The following is a 19930-nucleotide window of genomic DNA, read 5'->3' as shown; positions in this document are numbered from 1 at the left end:
TATTTGTTACCAATCATTCTAGTGTTTGCCAAATTTGGTCAAAAAACGGTATCCTTTATTTTCTTGGCATTTCCTCGATTACTAGCAGCGTGGAGTGTTTTTTCATATTTTTGTAGATTTTTTTATAGATTTTTCTGTGAATTGGGTCTCTTCCTATCCTTTGTCAATTGTTCGATTGGGTTGTCCGTTTGTTACTGATTCGGAGGTGCCTTTATGATAACGAATCCTGTATTATATACACCGAGAATATCACTCCCCAGTCTGTGGCTGACCTTCCCATCTTTGTGGATAGTGTCTTATGTTGAACGGAAGTTCACCAAAAAACCCACTTCCTCTTGGTGGACACAGAGCTACCCTGGGCTTTCCTGACTTCCTTTCAGTAGGAATGGCCTTGTGACTATATTTCAACCACATTTCCCGACCAAGGCTTGTAGGAAGTTGGTTTATCTGCCTCCACACTTTATTCCCCCTTCTGGCTGACTAGGGTGCAGCTGACTGCAGTGACTTTGAAGGGCATGGGTTGAAGATGGAAGAGATCCCATCAGCTTGTGTTCCTGAGTGACCCCGTGGAGGAGAGCTTCCCCTCAATCAGGAGCCTGCCTTGGACTACTAAATGAGTAGAAATAAACTTTGACTGCATTTGAGCCATTACAAATTTTGGAGTTTTATTATACTAGCAACTAGCTTTAACTTAATAAAACCATCAGGACTTCGCTGGTGGCACAGTGGTTAAGAATCCGCCTGCCAATGCAGCGAACACAGGTTCGAGCCCTGGTCCAGGAAGATACCACATTCCACGGAGCAACTAAGCCCATGCGCCACAACTACTGAAGCCCACGTGCCTAGAGCCCGTGCTCCACAACAAGAGAAGGCACTGCAGTGAGGCCCGGACACCTCAATGAAGAGTAGCCCCCGCTCGCCGCAACTAGAGAAAGCCCTCGTGCAGCAACGAAGACACAATGCAGGCAAAAAAAAAAATCAGATTTATCAATATTTTTCTTTATGATTTTTGTGTCTTGTTTAAGAGATTCTTCCTTATTCCATGATCATGACGATATTCTACATTTTTTTAAATTTTGCTTTTTTACGTTATATTATTAATCTACCTAGAATTGATTGTTCTGGGAACGGTGTAAGGTAAGAATCTAACGTCATTTATCCTTTATGGCTAACCAGTTATCTCCATGCCATTCACTAAATAGTGCAGTCTTTCTTCATAGATTACAGTGCTACTTCTATCACTTACATCTGTATATTCCTGCATTAATTCTGGCTTCTCTCTTCTCTCTATTATTGTATTTGTGTATTTCTAAGGCTAATCACACCCTCTCTTGATTAGGATAGCTTGATAAGACGTTTTTATAACTTGTAGGTCAAATATTTCCATGTCATGCTGCAAAATCGTCTTAACTGAGGATCATCCCATTAAGTTCCACAAAAAATCTATTGAGATTTTCACTGGAATTGCGTGGAGTTTATAGATTAAAATGGGAGAGAATTTATATCTTTTTGATGATGTCTTCCCATTCATGGACATTTATTCAGATCTACTTTTACATTCTTTCAATAATGTTTTGTCATTTTCTCCATAGATACCATGTGCAAAGATTTATTCCTGTTTATCTTGGTTTCTTGTGTTTTTTAAATTGTGATTTGGGATCTTCCTGTTGCATTTTCTAATTACTGGTATATAGGAATGAGATACTTAAAAAAAATTTTTTTTTTTAATATTTGGCTGCAATGGGTCTTCGTTGCTGCACGCAGGCTTTCTCTAGCTGCAGCGAGCGGGGGCTATTCTTCATTGCGGTGCGCAGGCTTCTCATCGCGGTGGCTTCTCTTGTTCCTGAGCACGGCCTCTAGGTGTGTGGGCTTCAGTAGTTGTGGCACGCAGGCTCAGTAGTTGTGGCACACGGGCTTAGTTGCTCCTCGGCATGTGGGATCTTCCTGGACCAGGGCTCAAACCCGTGTCCCCTGCATTGGCAGGTGGATTCTTAACCACTGCACCACCAGGGAAGTCCCTCTCTTGAATTTTCTGTCAACTGAAAATAGACAATTTTCCCTCTTCCTCTCTAACATTGAATTGAAGTGGAGATAGTAGGTCATCCTTTCCTTATTCCTAACTTTAATGGGAACAATTCTAAATTTTCACTTAAATATTGTATTTACCGATATTAGTTTCCTGGGGCTGCCATAACAAAGTACCACAAACCAGCTGGTTTAAAATAAGAGAAATTTACTGCCTTGCAATTCTTGAGGCCAGAAGTCCAAAATCAAGGTGTCAGCAGGGCCGTGGTCTCTCTGAAAGCTGTAGGGGAGGGTCCTTCCTTGTTTCTCCCAGCTTTCGGTGGTGGCTGTCAGTCGCTGGCTTGCAGCAGCATCCCTCCAGTCCCTGTCCCCTTGGCCACATGGCCCTTCTCCCTGTGTGACTAAGGACACCAGTCATACTGGATTAAGCACCCACCCTACTCTAGTAGTACCTCATCTTAACTAATTACATCTGCAACCCCCTATTTCTAAATAAAATCACATTCTGAGACACTAGGGGTTCAGACTTGAATATGTCTTTTGGGGAGGACATAATTCAACCCGTAACACTGCCATAGAGTTGTGTTTTTTTAAGGAGAAGAAGTCTTATTAATTTTTTAGTTTAGAAATTTTCAAACCCACAGAGCACTTCTATACCCTCATCTAGATTCATTAGATGTTAATATCTTACAACACCCACTCCTTTTATACATAATCTCACTTCCTCTCCATCCCTTCCCCCCCCCCCCACACACAGCATCTATGTTCAAAATTAAGAGAGGCTTAGAATTTTCTTTTTTTTTTTTGGTACTGTTTTCTTACATTGATACTTTGCTTTATTAGACTCATAGAATGAACTGTATGGTTTTTCCTCTTTTTCCTTTTTCTGAATATCTACATAAGACAGATTATGTAGATATTTGGAAAATTACATAAAATTGGCCTAATAAACTATCCAGGCACTGGTATCATTTTTGGTTTCCTCTGTAATCCAGGTTTTTTTTTAAGTGAATTTTAAAGTTTCCAAACGTAAGGGATTTTTAAAAAAACATTTATTTTATTTATTTGTTTATTTGGCTGCATCGGGTCTTAGTTGCAGCACGCAGGATCTTCGTTGTGCATGTGGGGTTTTTAGTTGCGGCATGTGGGATCTCTTTTAGTTGCAGCATGTGGGATCTAGTTCCCTGACCAGGGGTCAAACCCGGGCCCCCTGCATTGGGAGCGCAGAGTCTTAGCCACTGGACTACGAGGAAGTCCCCAAACATAAGGGATTTTTCTAAATTGTCTTTTAATTGCTGATTACTAGCTTAAGTGTATCATGGTTAGAATTTCTGGTCTGTTGTTTTGTTGCGATCTCCTTTGTGTCTTAAAGCTGGGTCAGAGTTTCAAAACATCTATGTGTATTTGAAAAGAATAAATTTTCTCTTTTTGGCTGTAGGTTTTATATATATCTAATTTTGTTGGTCAGATACACTGTATTCTTATTCATCTAATTTGACTTGACATAAATAGTAATTTTGTCAGTGCTTGCTATATCTATCAGTCTATATTTGCTGCCCCCCACCCCCTGCCCTGTGATGTAGGCTGCCTAGGCTAGGCTTTGCGCCCGGATTAGAAACTGTGCGATCCTGGGATGTGGGCAGGTCAGGCAAGAGCTGGTGACCCCTCATTAATTATTCATGTATGCACTCCTCCAATCAAGGATTTATCTAGCGCCTCCTATGTGCTGTCCATGAACATTTATTCCTTTTTAAAATTTTTTATCAACTCTATTGAGATACAATTTACATAAAATAAAGTGTACCCATTGAACATGGGTAATCGGTTTTCATACGATGCTAACGTGTACTTGCAGGTTTAGAGTTGTGTTAGCCTCCCGAGGAGCTGATAGTCGCATTCTCATGACGTCACTCTATCGCTTGTAGAGGCTTCAGATTCGTTCCCCGCTATTGCTCTGACCTCATCACTTATTCACCTCCCCTTCGCTCTACCCCAGCGGCACTGACCTTCTTGCTGCTCCTCAAACATACCGACTATACTTCTATCTCAGCGGCTTTGCATGTGATTCTCCCCCGCTGGAATGTTGTTCTTCCGGACACCTGCTTGACCTGTTACTTCACTTCGTTCAGTTCTCTGTAAACACATGTCGCCTTATCAGAGAGGCCTTGAGAAATCACCCTGTACAAAACAGCAAGCCCCGGGCTTCCCTGGTGGCGCAGTGGTTGAGAGTGCGCCTGCCGACGCAGGGGACGCGGGTTCGTGCCCCGGTCCGCGAAGATCCCACGTGCCGCGGAGCGGCTGGGCCCGTGAGCCATGGCTGCTGAGCCTGCGTGTCCGGAGCCTGTGCTCCGCAACGGGAGAGGCCACGGCAGTGAGAGGCCCGCGTACCGCAAAAAAAAAAAAAAAAATACAGCAAGCCCCTATTCCTCTCTGTCATCCTTCCTCTGATGGATTTTTTTTTGTAATATTCATGGCTACGTGTCTACTCAACTGTGTGGGTGCTGCTGCCCACGTGATGACTGAAGTTGCCCTTAAATTGCAGTAGCTGAGACTTCCCTGGCGGTCCAGTGGTTAAGACTCCACGCTTCCACTGCAAGGGGCACGGGTTTGATCCCTGGTCGGGGAACTAAGATCCCACAAGCCATGGGGCAGCATAAACAAATAAGTAAATAAATAAATTGCAGTAGCTGAGACAGCTGTGATGAGCCGTGTGCTGTGCCCTCGGGCAGGAAGGAAAATGACAGCAACTGGGGGCATAATTCCATCAGGGAGAATTAGAAGGTGAGGGTTTTGCAAAGTGGAGACAAGGTGAGAAAGAGAATCTATAATCAGATGGCCTGAATCTAAAGGAAAGGGGACTTTGTTTTTTTGCGTGGGAGCAGAAATGTTATGGTTCAGAGGCAGCCATAAGTAGCTGGGAAATGCCGATGTTGCCGTGGACCCAAGGATTCATGCAGTCAGGGAGGAAAAGGAGGAACTTTCTACCAGGAATGTTGCTGGGGAAATAGCATCTTCTAGGGAGAGTCCGGGCTTACATAAGGCAGGAAGATCTGTAGGAGAATTTTGTGGAAAAAAAACTTAGTGTAGGGAAATTCACTTTAAATAAGAGAACTGTGGAAAGGGTAAAAGGGTAGTCCACAGTGGAAGAAGAAGTTTGGGGGAATAAATACAGGGCAATCTGGGGGTGAGAATGGAGTATCTTCTACTGAATTGGCCTGGATGGTCAGCAAGCCGCCAAGATGGCAGAGATGGGGTGTAGATTTCACCTGCGGTCCTAAAAGCAAAAGGTTAACAAAATCTAACACGCCGTTGAGAGCTCGCATTGTTGCTTGACATTCACACAGAATGAGATGATTTTGTTGCCTAAATACGGTAGACGGAATAATGCCCTTCCCCAAAGAAGGCGTCCTAATCCCCCAAACCTGTTAATATGTTACCTTATGTGATTAAAGTTAAGGGTCTTGGGATGGGGAATGAGCCTGGATTATCCAGGTGGGCTCACTCTAATCACATGAGCCCTTAAGACTGGAAGACCCTCCAGGCTGTGGGCAGAGGGTCAGAGAGATGTGCGTGATGACTCCATCCACTGTAGTTGGCTTTGAAGATGGATGAAAGGGAACAAGGAATGTGCGTAGTTTCTAGAAGCTGGAAAAGGCTTCTCCCCTAGAGCCTCCGGAAAGGAGGCCAACCCCTTGATTTTTTAGCCCAGGGAGACCTATGTTGGATACCTGACCTACAGAACTGTAAGAGAATATATTTTTGTTGTTTTATGCCACTAAGTTTATGTAAAGAACACTAATATATCTAGAAAGAGACCCCTCTGCAGGTGCTTGACCTTGAGTTGGAGGGTGGTAGTTATCTGACTTCCTGACAGTTCAGCTGCTTCTGGAATTGCAGCTGTTCAGGCTGACCGGGAAGCTTTGCAGGTGGGAGCAGAGGGGCCACATGGTTTTGGGTAGAGGGGCCCTTGAGCAGCTTCTCCAAAGGCAGCCGTGCAGAGGGCAGTGTCTGACTCTCCGCCACAAACATCCAAGGGAGGTGACACAGAGCAATACAAAGAGCACTGGTTTTCGAACCAGAGCCATGGTTTCAAGTTTGGTAGGTGCCACTTACCAGCTACGGGATCTTGGGCAAGCCACTTCTCCGAGCCTCAGCTTCCCAATCCATGATATGGGAACAAAGATATCTAACTAATGTAATTGTTGGAATGATTGAATGAGGTAATTATGAACACTTTTTTTTTTAAGCATTAAGTATTAAACAAATGCTTATTAGAAAGTGATCAGTATAAATAATTAAAACATAAATATTTAATTTACATGCTTCAAAATGGTAAAATACATAATATAAAACTAGGAGAAATACAGAGCAAAAGTAATGAAAATATAGATCATTCCCAGTGGAAAGTCTCTTGGAGATTTTAGAACTCACCAGCCTTATTTCCCAGTTAGAGAAGCTAATCTCCCTAACAGATCAGAGACTTGTCCCAGGTTACATAATTCAGGACTCAAACCCACAAATTCTGGTTTCCATTGCAGTAAACAGTATCATCACACTACCGGGTCATGGAAACATAGCAAGCACGCAAAAAAAAAAAAAAGAGAGAAATTCAAATAGCATAGTCACTTAATTGCTTTTTACAAAATCCAAATGGCTATGTTTAACAGATTTATAGTGTGAATGAAATGGAAATGTTTGGATATTGTACAAAAACTGATCAAACACTTAAGCACAAAGAGATTCTCTGCAAATTCCCCCAAACTAGATTTTGCACACCACATTCTTAAACATCAATACAAAAAAAAAAAAAGAGAGAGAGCAGTAACATAATATGTAGGTTAATAAAAGTGAAAATATGTAAGACCTTAAAAATGATTGCTTTAGAGACCAAACTGAGAATATTTAAAATAAATATAATGAGTTATGTTTAAATGTAAAAATGTAGAAACTAAAGAAAAGCAGAAAATAAAATGAAATAAGAGGAGAAAAAGACCGAAAATATTGAGTGAGATTGATACAGCATTTGTTGTTTTTTAAAAATAGGGTAACAAACCTTGCAAAACCACAATCCCTAGAGAAATTGTGCAAATAGATTGCTACAGGAAAGCAGAAAGGAAGCTTCCACTCAGGGAAAGATGAAGAATATATCTCCCAACTTTTAACTTCAGTGAGTAATTCAGTTTTGAACATTCCACAAATATTTTTTTGGAAGGAAGTATGGGAAAGTTCCTTTATCAGCCAGATTGAACCTCATGCCCTTCAGTTATTTCAGATCCTAAGGAGAGAAGTTGGTTTAATCTGGGAAGACGGGGTTTTAGATAAGATACAGATGATTGTATGTAGGTTCTCTCTATAAACAATAAATAGAGCAATCCTTTCTATAACTCCGGAGGCCAACAGAAGTCAAACAACTGCTCCACTTCCTGGCAATAAACTTAAATAAATATTTTGACATTCCCACAAAATATTCTTGTAAGTGTGGGAAGCAGCCAGGAGGGACCCCAGTACCCCTTTGCTCTCATTAAAGCGTGTAAGTTTCCCCCAGAAAATGCCTTAGGATGAGTGAAAAATAATCAAGTTTCATTGAAATGTAGGGGCTAGGTAGCTTGTTCCCACATGCTTTGTAATTTAATTAGTACTCAGAAAAACTCAATATTACTTTACATGTAGTATAATTTTTAATTATTTTGCAATTTATAATACTATATTTGTGGTCTTCCTGGGTCATTCAAATTGTCAAAGTTGAAAATATTTAAATCTTTAAATGCCAAGTGTATGTACGCTATATATGATAAAGAGGACACCGCAAGTTAGTATGGGAGAAAGGCATTTTTGGGGGTTTTGTTGTGGTTCTTTTTTAATGGCCCTCAAACAATTAGTTATTTGAGAAAAATTTTCATCTTCATTTTATACGAGACACCAAATGAATTCTAGCTGGATTAATAATTTTATTTTTAAAAGTCAAACCATTAAGTTGTTATAAGAGAAATTTTTAAACAGAAAAAGAAAACAGATTAATACTTACCCGTTCTACAAAGAAGAAATTTCAAAGCTTAAAACGAATGGACTTGGGGCTTCCCTGGTGGCGCAGTGGTTGAGAGTCCATCTGCCAATGCAGGGGATGCGGGTTCATGCCCCGGTCCGGGAAGATCCCACATGCCGCGGAGCAGCTAGGCCCGTGAGCCATGGCTGCTGAGCCTGCGTGTCCAGAGCCTGTGCTCCGCAACGGGAGTGGCCACAACAGTGAGAGGCCCGCGTAAAGCAAACAAACAAACAAACAAAACCCAATGGACTTACAAGTTCTCATCACAAGAAAAAAAAATTTTTTGTAACTATATATAGTGACAGATTTTAACTAGACTTACTGTGGTGATCATTTTGAAATATATATACAAGTATCAAATCATTACATTGTACAACTGAAATTAATATGTCAATTATACCTTTAAAAAAAAAGGTAAAAACAGCTTACTACACAAAATGAAAAACTGTAAAAAATGATAAATAACAATAGGCTGGGGAAATAGTATAACTAAGACAGATAAAAAGTTAATATTCTTACAATGTAAAATGTACATACCAAACCATTAAAAAAAAAACAAACCATGACTCCCATACCTAAATGGTCAAAAGATATAAACATTTCATTTGCAAATGGCTAATCACCTGAAAAAAAGTTCAACCTCACCAGTAAATTTTTAAAAATTAACCAGATATTATTTGTTTATTGAGGTGAGATATATACTTAACATAAGATTGAAATGAACGATTCAGGGATGTTTAGCATAGTCACAATGTTGTCCAACCAGCACCCCATGCAGTTCTGTAATATTTTCATCACCCCAGAAGGAAACCCCACACCCATTAAGCAGTTTCTTCCCATTTCCCCATATCCCAGCCCCTGGCAACCCACAATCTGCATCCTGCCTCTGGGTTTACTTTTCTGGATATTTCATATTAACGGAATCGTACCTTTTATGTCTGGCTCTTTCACTAGCATAATGTTTTTGAGATCCATCTACATGCGTCAGCACTTCATTTTTTTATGTCTGGATAATATGCCATTGTATGCATATATACAGTTTGTTTCTCCGTTCATCTGTTGGTAGACATTTGGGCTGTTTCCTTCTTTGGGCTATTGTAAGGAGTACTGCTGTGGACATGCGTATACATGTATACATTTCAATTCTTTCTATTTTTATTTTATTTATTTAGTTTTTGGCTGCGTTGGGTCTTTGTTGCTGCGCATGGGCTTTCTCTAGTTGCGGCGAGTGGGGGCAACTTTTTTTTTTTAACGTTTTTATTGGAGTATAATTGCTTTACAATTGTGTGTTAGTTTCTGCTTTATAAGAAAGTGAATCAGTTATACATATACATATGTCCCCATATCTCTTCCCTCTTGCGACTACCTCCCTCCCACTGTCCCTATCCCACCCTTCTAGCTGGTCACAAAGCACAGAGCTGATCTCCCTGTGCTATGTGACTGCTTCCCACTAGCTATCTATTTTACATTTGGTAGTGTTTGTATGTCCATATATACACTACCACTCTCTCACTTTGAGCCAGCTTACCCTTCCCCCTCCCCACGTCCTCAGGTCTATTCTCTGGTAGGTCTGCATTGTTATTCCCGTCTTGCCCCTAGGTTCTTCATGATCATTTTTTTTTTTTTTTTAGATTCCATATATATGTGTTAGCATACGGTATTTGTTTTTCTCTTTTTGACTTACTTCACTCTGTATGACAGACTCTAGGTCCACCCACCTCACTACAAATAACCCAATTGCGTTTCTTTTTATGGCTGAGTAATATTCCATATCTTCTTTATCCATTCATCTGTCGATGGACACTTAGGATGCTTCCATCTCCTGGCTATTGTAAATAGAGCTGCAGTGAACATTGTGGTACATGACTCTTTTTTTTTTTTTTTTTTTTGTGGTACGCGGGCCTCTCACTGCTGTGGCCTCTCCTGTCGTGGAGCAACAGGCTCCAGACGCACAGGCTCAGTGGCCATGGCCCACGGGCGCAGCCACTCCACAGCATGTGGGATCTTCCCAGACCGGGGCACAAACCCGTGCCCCCTGCATCGGCAGGCGGACTCCCAACCCCTGCGCACCAGGGAAACCCTGCGCCACCAGGGAAGCCCTCTTTTTGAATTATGGTTTTCTCAGGGTATATGCCAGTAGTGGGATTGCTGGGTCATATGGTAGTTCTATTTTTAGTTTTTTAAGGAACTTCCATACTGTTCTCCATAGTGGCTGTATCAATTTACATTCCCACCAACAGTGCAAGAGGGTTCCCTTTTCTCCACATCCTCTACAGCATTTATTGTTTGTAGATTTTTTTTTTTTTTTTTTTTGCAGTATGCGGGCCTCTCACTGTTGTGGCCTCTCCCGTTGCGGAGCACAGGCTCCGGACGCGCAGGCTCAGCGGCCATGGCTCACGGGCCCAGCCACTCCGCGGAATGTGGGATCTTCCCAGACCGGGTAAAAAACCCGTGTCCCCTGCGTCAGCAGGCGGACTCTCAACCACTGCGCCACCAGGGAAACCCATGTTTGTAGATTTTTTGATGATGGCCATTCTGACTGGTGTGAGATGATACCGCACTGTAGTTTTGATTTGCATTTCTCTAATGATTAATGATGTTGAGCAGCTTTTCATGTGCTTCTTGGCCATCTGTATGTCTTCTTTGGAGAAATGTCTATTTAGGTCTTCTGCCCATTTTTGGGTTGGGTTGTTTGTTTTTTTGATATTGTGCTCCATGAGCTACTAGTAAATTTTGGAGATTCATCCTTTGTCAGTTGCTTCATTTGCAAATATTTTCTCCCATTCTGAGGGTTGTCTTTTCATCTTGTTTATGGTTTCCTTTTCTGTGCAAAAGCTTTGAAGTTTCATTAGGTCCCATTTGTTTATTTTCGTTTTTATTTCCATTTCTCTAGGAGGTGGGTCAAAAAGGATCTTGCTGTGATTTCTGGCATAGAGTGTTCTGCATATGTTTTGATAGTGTCTGGCCTTACGTTTAGGTCTTTAATCCATTTTGAGTTTATTTTTGTGTATGGTGTTAGGAAGTGTTCTAATTTCATTCTTTTACATGTAGCTATCCAGTTTTCCCAGCACCACTTATTGAAGAGGCTGTCTTTTCTCCATTGTATATTCTTGTCTCCTTTATCAAAGATAAGGTGACCATAGGTGTTTGGGGTTATCTCTGGACTTTCTATCCTGATCCATTGATCTATATTTCTGTTTTTGTGCCAGTACCATACTGTCTTGATTACTGTAGCTTTGTAGTATAGTCTGAAATCTGAGAGCCTGATTCCTCCAGCTCCATTTTTCGTTCTCAAGATTGCTTTGGCTATTCGGGGTCTTTTGTGTTTCCATACAAATTGTGAAATTTTTCGTTCTAGTTCTGTGAAAAATGCCATTGGTAGTTTGATAGGGATTGCATTGAATCTGTAGGTTGCTTTGGGTAGTATAGTCATTTTCACAATGTTGATTCTTCCAATCCAAGAACATGGTGTATCTCTCCATCTATTTGTATCATCTTTAATTTCTTTCATCAGTGTTCTATAGTTTTCTGCATACAGGTCTTTTGTCTCCCTAGGTAGGTTTATTCCTAGATATTTTATTCTTTTTGTTGCAATGGTAAATGGGAGTGTTTTCTTAATTTCACTTTCAGATTTTTCATCATTAGTGTATAGGAATGCAAGAGATTTCTGTGCATTAATTTTGTATCCTGCTACTTTACCAAATTAATTGATTAGCTCTAGTAGTTTTCTGGTAGCATCTTTAAGTTTCTCTATGTATAGTATCATGTCATCCACAAACAATGACAGTTTTACTTCTTCTTTTCCAATTTGGATTCCTTTTATTTCCTTTTCTTCTCTGATGGCTGTGGCTAAAACTTCCAAAACTGTGTTGAATAATAGTAGTGAGAGTGGGCAACCTTGTCTTGCTCCTGATCTTAGTGGAAATGCTTTCAGTTTTTCACCATTGAGAATAATGTTGGCTGTGGGTTTGTCATATATGGCCTTTATTATGTTGAGGTAAGTTCCCTCTATGCCTACTTTCTGGAGGGTTTTTATCATAAATCGGTGTTGAACTTTGTCGAAAGCTTTCTCTGCATCTATTGAGATGATCATATGGTTTTTCTCCTTCAATTTGTTAATATGGTGTATCACATTGATTGACTTGCGTATATTGAAGAATCCTTGCATTCCTGGGATAAACCCCACTTAACCATGGTGTGTGATCCTTTTAATGTGCTGCTGGATTCTGTTTGCTAGTCTTTTGTTGAGGATTTTTGCATCTATGTTCATCAGTGATATTGGTCTGTAGTTTTCTTTTTTTCTGATATCTTTGTCTGGTTTTGGTATCAGGGTGATGGTGGCCTCGTAGAATGAGTTTGGGAGTGTTCCTCCCTCTGCTATATTTTGGAAGAGTTTGAGAAGGATAGGTGTTAGCTCTTCTCTAAATGTTTGATAGAATTCGCCTGTGAAGCCATCTGGTCCTGGGCTTTTGTTTGTTGGAAGATTTTTAATCAGAGTTTCAATTTCAGTGCTTGTGATTGGTCTGTTCATATTTTCTATTTCTTCCTGGTTCCGTCTTGGAAGGTTATGCATTTCTAAGAATTTTTCCATTTCTTCCAGGGTGTTCATTTTATTGGCATATAGTTGCTTGTAGTAATCTCTCATGATCCTTTGTATTTCTGCAGTGTCAGTTGTTACTTCCCCTTTTTCATTTCTAATTCTATTGATTTGAGTCTTCTCCCTTTTTTTCTTGATGAGTCTGGCTAATGGTTTATCAATTTTGTTTATCTTCTCAAAGAACCAGCTTTTAGTTTTATTGATCTTTACTATCATTTCCTTCATTTCTTTTTCATTTATTTCTGATCTGATCTTTATGATTTCTTTCCTTCTGCTAACTTTGGGTTGTTTTTGTTCTTCTTTCTCTATTTGCTTTAGGTGTAGGGTTAGGTTGTTTCTTTGAGATGTTTCTTCTTTCTTAAGGTAGGATTGTATTGCTATAAACTTCCCTCTTAGAACTGCTTTTGCTGCATCCTATAGGTTTTGGGTCGTCGTGTTATCATTGTCATTTGTTTCTAGGTATTTTTTGATTTCCTCTTTGATTTCTTCAGTGATCTCTTGGTTATTAAGTAGTGTATTGTTTAGCTTCCATGTGTTTGTATTTTTCACAGATTTTTTTCCTGCAATTGATATCTAGTCTCATAGCCTTGTGGTCAGAAAAGATACTTGATACGATTTCAATTTTCTTAAATTTACCAAGGCTTGACTTGTGACCCAAGATATGATCTATCCTGGAGAATGTTCCATGAGCACTTGAGAAGAAAATGTATTCTGTTGTTTTTGGATGGAATGTCCTATAAATATCAATTAAGTCCATCTTGTTTAATGTATCATTTAAAGCTTGCGTTTCCTTATTTATTTTCATTTTGGATGATCTGTCCGTTGGTTAAAGTGGGGTGTTAAAGTCCCCCACTATGACTGTGTTACTGTCGATTTCCCCTTTTATGGCTGTTAGCATTTGCCTTATGTATTGAGATGCTCCTATGTTGGGTTCGTAAATATTTACAATTGTTATGTCTTCTTCCTGGATTGATCCCTTGATCATTCTGTAGTGTCCTTCTTTGTCTCTTATAATAGTCTTTATTTTAAAGTCTATTTTATCTGATATGAGAATTGCTACTCCAGCTTTCTTTTGAGTTCTATTTGCATGGAATATCTTTTTCCATCTCTTCACTTTCAGTCTGTATGTGTCCCTAGGTCTGAAGTGGGTCTCTTGTAGACAGCATATATACAGGTCTTGTTTATGTATCCATCCAGCCAGTCTATGTCTTTTGGTTGGAGCACTTAATCCATTTACATTTAAGGGAATTATCAATATGTATGTTCCTATTACCATTTTCTTAATTGTTTTCGGTTTGTTATTGTAGGTCTTTTCCTTCTCTTGTGTTTCCTGCCTAGAGAAGTTCCTTTAGCATTTGTTGTAAAACTGGTTTGGTGGTGCTGAATTCTCTTAGCTTTTGATTGTCTGTAAAGCTTTTAATTTCTCTGTCAAATCTGAATGAGATCCTTGCTGGGTAGAGTAATCTTGGTTGTAGGTTTTTCTCTTTCATCACTTTAAATATGTCCTGCCACTCCCTTCTGGCTTGCAGAGTTTCTGCTGAAAGATCAGCTGTTAACCTTATGGGGATTCCCTTTTATGTTACTTGTTGTTTTTCCCTTGCTGCTTTTAATATTTTTTCTGTGTATTTAATTTTTGATAGTTTCATTAATATGTGTCTTGGCGTATTTCTCCTTGGTTTTATCCTGTATGGGACTCTCTGTGCTTCCGGGACTTGATTAACTATTTCCTTACTCATATTAGGGAAGTTTTCAACTATAATCTCTTCAAATATTTTCTCAGTCCCTCTGTTTTTCTCCTCTTCTTCTGGGACCCCTATAATTTGAATGGTGGTTCAGCATTTAATATTGTCCCAGAGGTCTCTAAGACTGTCCTCAATTCTTTTCATTCTTTTTTCTTTATTCTGCTCTGCAGTAGTCATTTCTACTATTTTATCTTCCAGGTCACTTATCCATTCTTCTGCCTCAGTTATTCTGCTATTGATTCCTTCTAGAGAATTTTTAATTTCATTTATTGTGTTGTTCATCATTGTTTGTTTGCTCTTTAGTTCTTCTAGGTCCTTGTTAAATGTTTCTTGCATTTTCTCTATTCTATTTCCAAGATTTTGGATCACCTTTACTATCATTATTCTGAATTGTTTTTCCAGTAGACTGCCTATTTCCTCTTCATTTGTTAGGTCTGGTGGTTTTTACCTTGTTCCTTCATCTGCTGTGTGTTTCTTTGTCTTCTCATTTTGCTTAACTTACTGTGTTTGGGGTCTCTTTTTCACAGCCTGCAGGTTCGTATTTCCCGTTGTTTTTGGTGTCTGCCCCCAGTGGCTAAGGTTGGTTCAGTGGCTTGTGTAGGCTTCCTGGTGGAGGGGACTAGTGCCTGTGTTCTGGTGGATGAGGCTGGAAATTGTCTTTCTGGTGGGCAGGTCCACGTCTGGTGGTGTGTTTTGGGGTGTCTGTGAACTTATTATGATTTTAGGCAGCCTCTCTGCTAATGGGTGGGGTTGTGTTCCTGTCTTGCTAGTTGTTTGGCATAGGGTGTCCAGCACTATAGCTTGCTGGTCGTTGAGTGGAGCTGGGTCTTGGCATTGAGATGGAGATCTCTGGGAGATTTTTGCCGTTTGATATTACGTGGAGCTGGGAGGTCTCTGGTGAACCAATGTCCTGAACTTGGCTCTCCCACCTCAGAGGCACAGCTCTGACGCCTGGTTGGAGCACCAAGAGCCTTTCATCCACACGGCTCAGAATAAAAGGGAGAACAAAAGAAAGAAAGAAAAAGATTTAAAAAAAAAAAAAAGTTATTAAAATAAAAAACAATAATTAGTAAAAAAATTTTTTCAAGTAATTAAAAAGAAAGAAAGAAAAACCAAACCAAAAAACAAATCCACCAATGATAACAAGCGCTGAAAACTATACTAAAAAAAGAAAACGGACAGACAGAACCCTAGGACAAATGGTAAAAGCAAAGCTATACAGACAAAATCTCACACAGAAGCATACACATACACACTCACAAAAAGAGGAAAAGGGGAAAAAATAATATTTCTTGCTCCCAAAGTCCACCCCCTCAATTTGGGATGATTCGTTGTCTATTCATGTATTCCACAGATGCAGGTACATCAAGTTGATTGTGGAGCTTTAATCCGCTGCCCCTGAGGCTGCTGGGAGAGATTTCCCTTTCTCTTCTTTGTTCTCACGGCTCCCGGGGCTCAGCTTTGGATTTGGCCCCGCCTCTGCATGTAGGTCGCTGGAGGGCGTCTGTTCTTCGCTCAGACAGGACGGGGTTAAAGGAGCCGCTGATTCGGGGGCTCTGGCTCACTCAGGCCGCGGGGAGGGAAGGGCACGGCGTGCGGGGCGGGCCTGCGGCTGCAGAGGCCGGCGTGACGTTGCACCAGCCTGAGGCCCGCCGTGCGTTCTCCCGGGGAAGTTGTCCCTGGATCCCGGGACCCTGGCAGCGGCGGCCTGCACAGGCTCCCCGGAAGAGGGGTGTGGAGAGTGACCTGTGCTCGCACACAGGCTTCTTGGTGGCGGCAGCAGCCTTAGCGTCTCATGCCCGCCTCTGGGGTCCGCGCTTTTAGCCGCGGCTCGCGCCCATCTCTGGAGCTCCTTTAAGCAGCGCTCTTAATACCCTCTCCTCGCACACCAGGAAACAAAGAAGGAAGATAAAGTCTCTTGCCTCTTCGGCAGGTCCAGACCTTTCCCCGGACTCCCTCCGGGCTAGCCGTGGTGCACCAACCCTCCGCAGGCCGCATTCACGCCGCCAACCCCAGCCCTTTCCCTGGGATCCGACAGAAGCCGGCACCTGAGCAGACAAGCCTCTCGGGCTGGTGAGTGCTGGTCGGCACCGATCCTCTGTGCGGGAATCTCTCCGCTTTGCCCTCTGCACCCCTGTCGCTACACTCTCCTCTGTGGCTCCGAACCTTACGCGGGGGCTACTCTTCATTGTGGTGCGTGGGCTTCTCATCGTGGTGGCTTCTTTTGTTGCGGAGCGCAGGCTCTAGGCACGCGGGCTGCAGGCTCAGTAGTTGTGGCGCATGGGCTTAGTTGCTCTGTGGCATGTGTGATCTTCCTGGACCAGGGCTCAAACCCGTGTCCCCTGCATTGTCAGGCGGATTCTTAACCACTGTTCCACCAGGGAAGTCCCTGAATTCTTTTTAATATGTTCCTATTAGTGGAATTTCTGTGTCACATGGTACTTCTTCTTAACTTTTTGAGGAGCTGCCAAACTGTTTTCCGCAGCAGCTGAACCATTTACATTCCCACCAGCAACGTATGAGAGTTCCAATTTTTCCACATCCTCACCAACACTTGTTATTTTCTGTCTTTTTTGTCTTGTTTTAATTCTAGCCATCCTGGTAGATATGAAGTGGTACCTCACTGTGTTTTTAATTTGCATTTCCTTAATGACCAATGATGTTGAGCATCTTTTCTTGTGCTTGTTGGCCATTTATATATCTTCTTTGGAGAAACAGATGGTATTTTTCACCTATCAAATTAGCCGACATGATTTTAAAATGTTTGTGTTATGTAATATTATAGAAGCTATTTTAAGTGAAAAATGCAAAGTGTTAATTGAACAGTGTGTGTGCTGCCAACAGTAAAAAAAAAAAAAAAACTATATATGTTTAAAAATGGGGCTCTTTTTAGCTCAGTTTTGATTGAGGCATGAAGACAACAGATGTTATATTCCAAAGTGAGTTGTCGGACACAGTACCATAAAGAAATTTCAAAATAGATATCTGAGAAGCAAACTCAGCTACACTGAATCAGATCGTTAGAGTTAGAGATGATTTTTAGAGAAAGCTGCTTGCTAAATCCTGGTTAGAGGAACTTGATGTGAATTTCCTGTGTTGGGGGCTCAGCACATCCTCAGACATCAGTACAACAAAACCAGAAACCTGTTGGGGGTGAAGAGAAATGAATGGTTGTTGGCTTCTCACCTGAGAATCAAAAGGGCAGAAGAAGGGCTGTGGCTAGCTACGGAACGAAGGACATTTGCTTCAGTGTTAGTATCTGTTCTGATGGCAGAGTTTGCTCAGGCAATGGATGTTTGGGTAAGAGAGCAATAAAGATCATCTTAGATCATGTCCAATGGGGCTATCTAGAAGGATGGACAGATCTCAGCAGAGGAGAAGCTAGAGGTCGAACACAGGACCCTAAGTTGCTGAGGTGGGAGTCTAGACCACCCGGATAGAATGCATTTGCCCAGTTTATGGGAACTGCAGATAAGAGACTACCAGGGATGGGAAGGGGGGTGGTCCTCAAAATCACCATGCAGCCACACCGTAATAGAAGGAGTCAGCTCAGAGCACCCTGCTCTCTCACCAAGAAAGAACTTCCCTGCCCCATTCACTTGTCTCTTACTCTCCTTTGGCTTTAGTGAGGTCTGAAACCACAGAGGGTAAGCTGGGGAAGGAGACCAGTAAGGAAGAGCTAAGAAGATTTAATGCAAAGGCAAGTGACCCTCCCACAGGGCCACCTGGTTGGGGGGTGGGTTCTGCATGCAGGCAGGGAAGCTTGGATTGTAACAGGGGCCTGAAAATTCTAATTGCTGAATTGAGACTGTTTTCAACTTCCGCTGTCTAATAAGACTTCCAGTTAACCTAAGAGAGCAGAGAAGTCTTGGGGCCTGCTCTGTTTTTTTTTTTTTTTTTTTTTTTAAACTTTTTTTTTTTTTTGCGGTACGCGGGCCTCTCACTGCTGTGGCCTCCCGTTGCGGAGCACAGGCTCCGGACGCGCAGGCTCAGTGGCCATGGCTCACGGGCCTAGCCGCTCCGCGGCATGTGGGGTCTTCCCAGACCGGGGCACGAACCCGTGTCTCCTGCATCGGCAGGCGGACTCTCAACAACTGCGCCACGAGGGAAACCCGGGGCCTGCTCTGTTTTGTAACCAATGGCAGGGAATGGACCAGTCCTCCCTATAGATTTATTTATTTACTTATTTATTTTTGGCTGAGTTGGGTCTTCGTTGCTGTGTGTGGGCTTTTTTCTAGTTGTGGTGAGAGGGGGCTACTCTTCGTTGCAGTACGCAGGCTTCTCATTGCAGTGGCTTCTCTTGTTGCAGAGCGCAGGCTCTAGGCATGCGGGCTTCAGTAGTTGTGGCTCGTGGGCTCTAGAGCTCAGGCTCAGTAGTTGTGGTGCACTGGCTTAGGTGCTCCACGGCATGTGGGATCTTCCCGGACCGGGGCACAAACCCATGTCCGCTGCATCGGCAGGTGGACTTTCAACCACTGCGCCACCAGGGAAGCCCTTCATGGTATCTATTTAACCACAAAAGTTTTTAGTTTTGATGAAGTCCAGTTTACCTGTTTGTTTGTTTTTTCTTCTGTTGCTTGTATTTTTGGTGTCATACCTAAGAAACCATTACCTAACTCAAGGGTCGTAAAATGTATGCCTGTTTTCTTCTAAGAGTTTTATAGTTTTAGCTCTTACCTTTTGAGGTCTGTTATCCATTTGACTTAATATTTGTGTTTGGTATGAGTTAGGGGGTCCAACTTCATTCTTTTCATGCAGATATCCAGTTGTCTCAGGATATTTATTGAAAAAAATGATTCTTTCCCAACTGAGTTGTCTTGGTACCCTTTTCAGAAATCAATTGACAATAGATGCTTCGTTTATTTGGGCACCATTAATTCTATACCTTTGGTCTATAAGTGTCTTATGCCAATATTATATTGTTTTGATTATTGTAGCCTTTTAGTAAGTTTTGACAGCAGGAAATCCTTCAACTTTGTCCTTCTTTATCAAGATTGTTTTAGCTAATTTGGATCCCTTGCCTTTCCATATGAATTTTAGGATCAATTTCTGTAAAAAGAACCAGTGGGATTTTGATAAGGATTGAATTGCATCTGTAGATTGATTTGGGAGATTATAAAACATTTTAATAATACTAAGTCTTCTGATCTAAACATAGGATGTTTTCATACGTTCCTATGATTTTATGTTGGCTACAAGAAAAAGTCTAACCTCTGCACCTGAGTTTTGAGGTCCCTTCTAATTTGAGACCACCTAATATATTTTAACACACATATTCTTTATTTTGGCCATACCAGGTTTTCCCATGTTCTCAAAGCAGAATAGACCCTCACTAAAGCTTGAATTCAAGAGGAAAAATAATTATGCATCTTTGCATCTCAAGCACCAAACTAAGTACCAAGGAAGGTTTCCTTGCAGTAAACATTTGCGACATTGGGTTGATCAATCAAGGCTGAGATAAAATGACATTTTAAAATTGAAGGTCAGCTCAGTTCCATCCGCTTCTTTAGAATTTTCCCCAGA

General features: G+C 41.4%; 1 protein-coding gene across 1 annotated transcript in view; it reads left to right on the top strand.

Moving 5' to 3' along the window:
• Nucleotides 1-19930, top strand: part of GALNTL5 (polypeptide N-acetylgalactosaminyltransferase like 5) — a gene marked incomplete at its 5' end in the record, with an annotated part of 67899 nt that overhangs the window by 19916 nt on the left and 28053 nt on the right. The window lies entirely within an intron of this gene.

Source organism: Grampus griseus (genome assembly GCF_964374135.1).
Source record: "Grampus griseus genome assembly, chromosome: 9".
In the NCBI taxonomy this organism is placed as follows: domain Eukaryota; kingdom Metazoa; phylum Chordata; class Mammalia; order Artiodactyla; family Delphinidae; genus Grampus; species Grampus griseus.
This window is presented reverse-complemented; position numbering and strand designations above follow the sequence as displayed.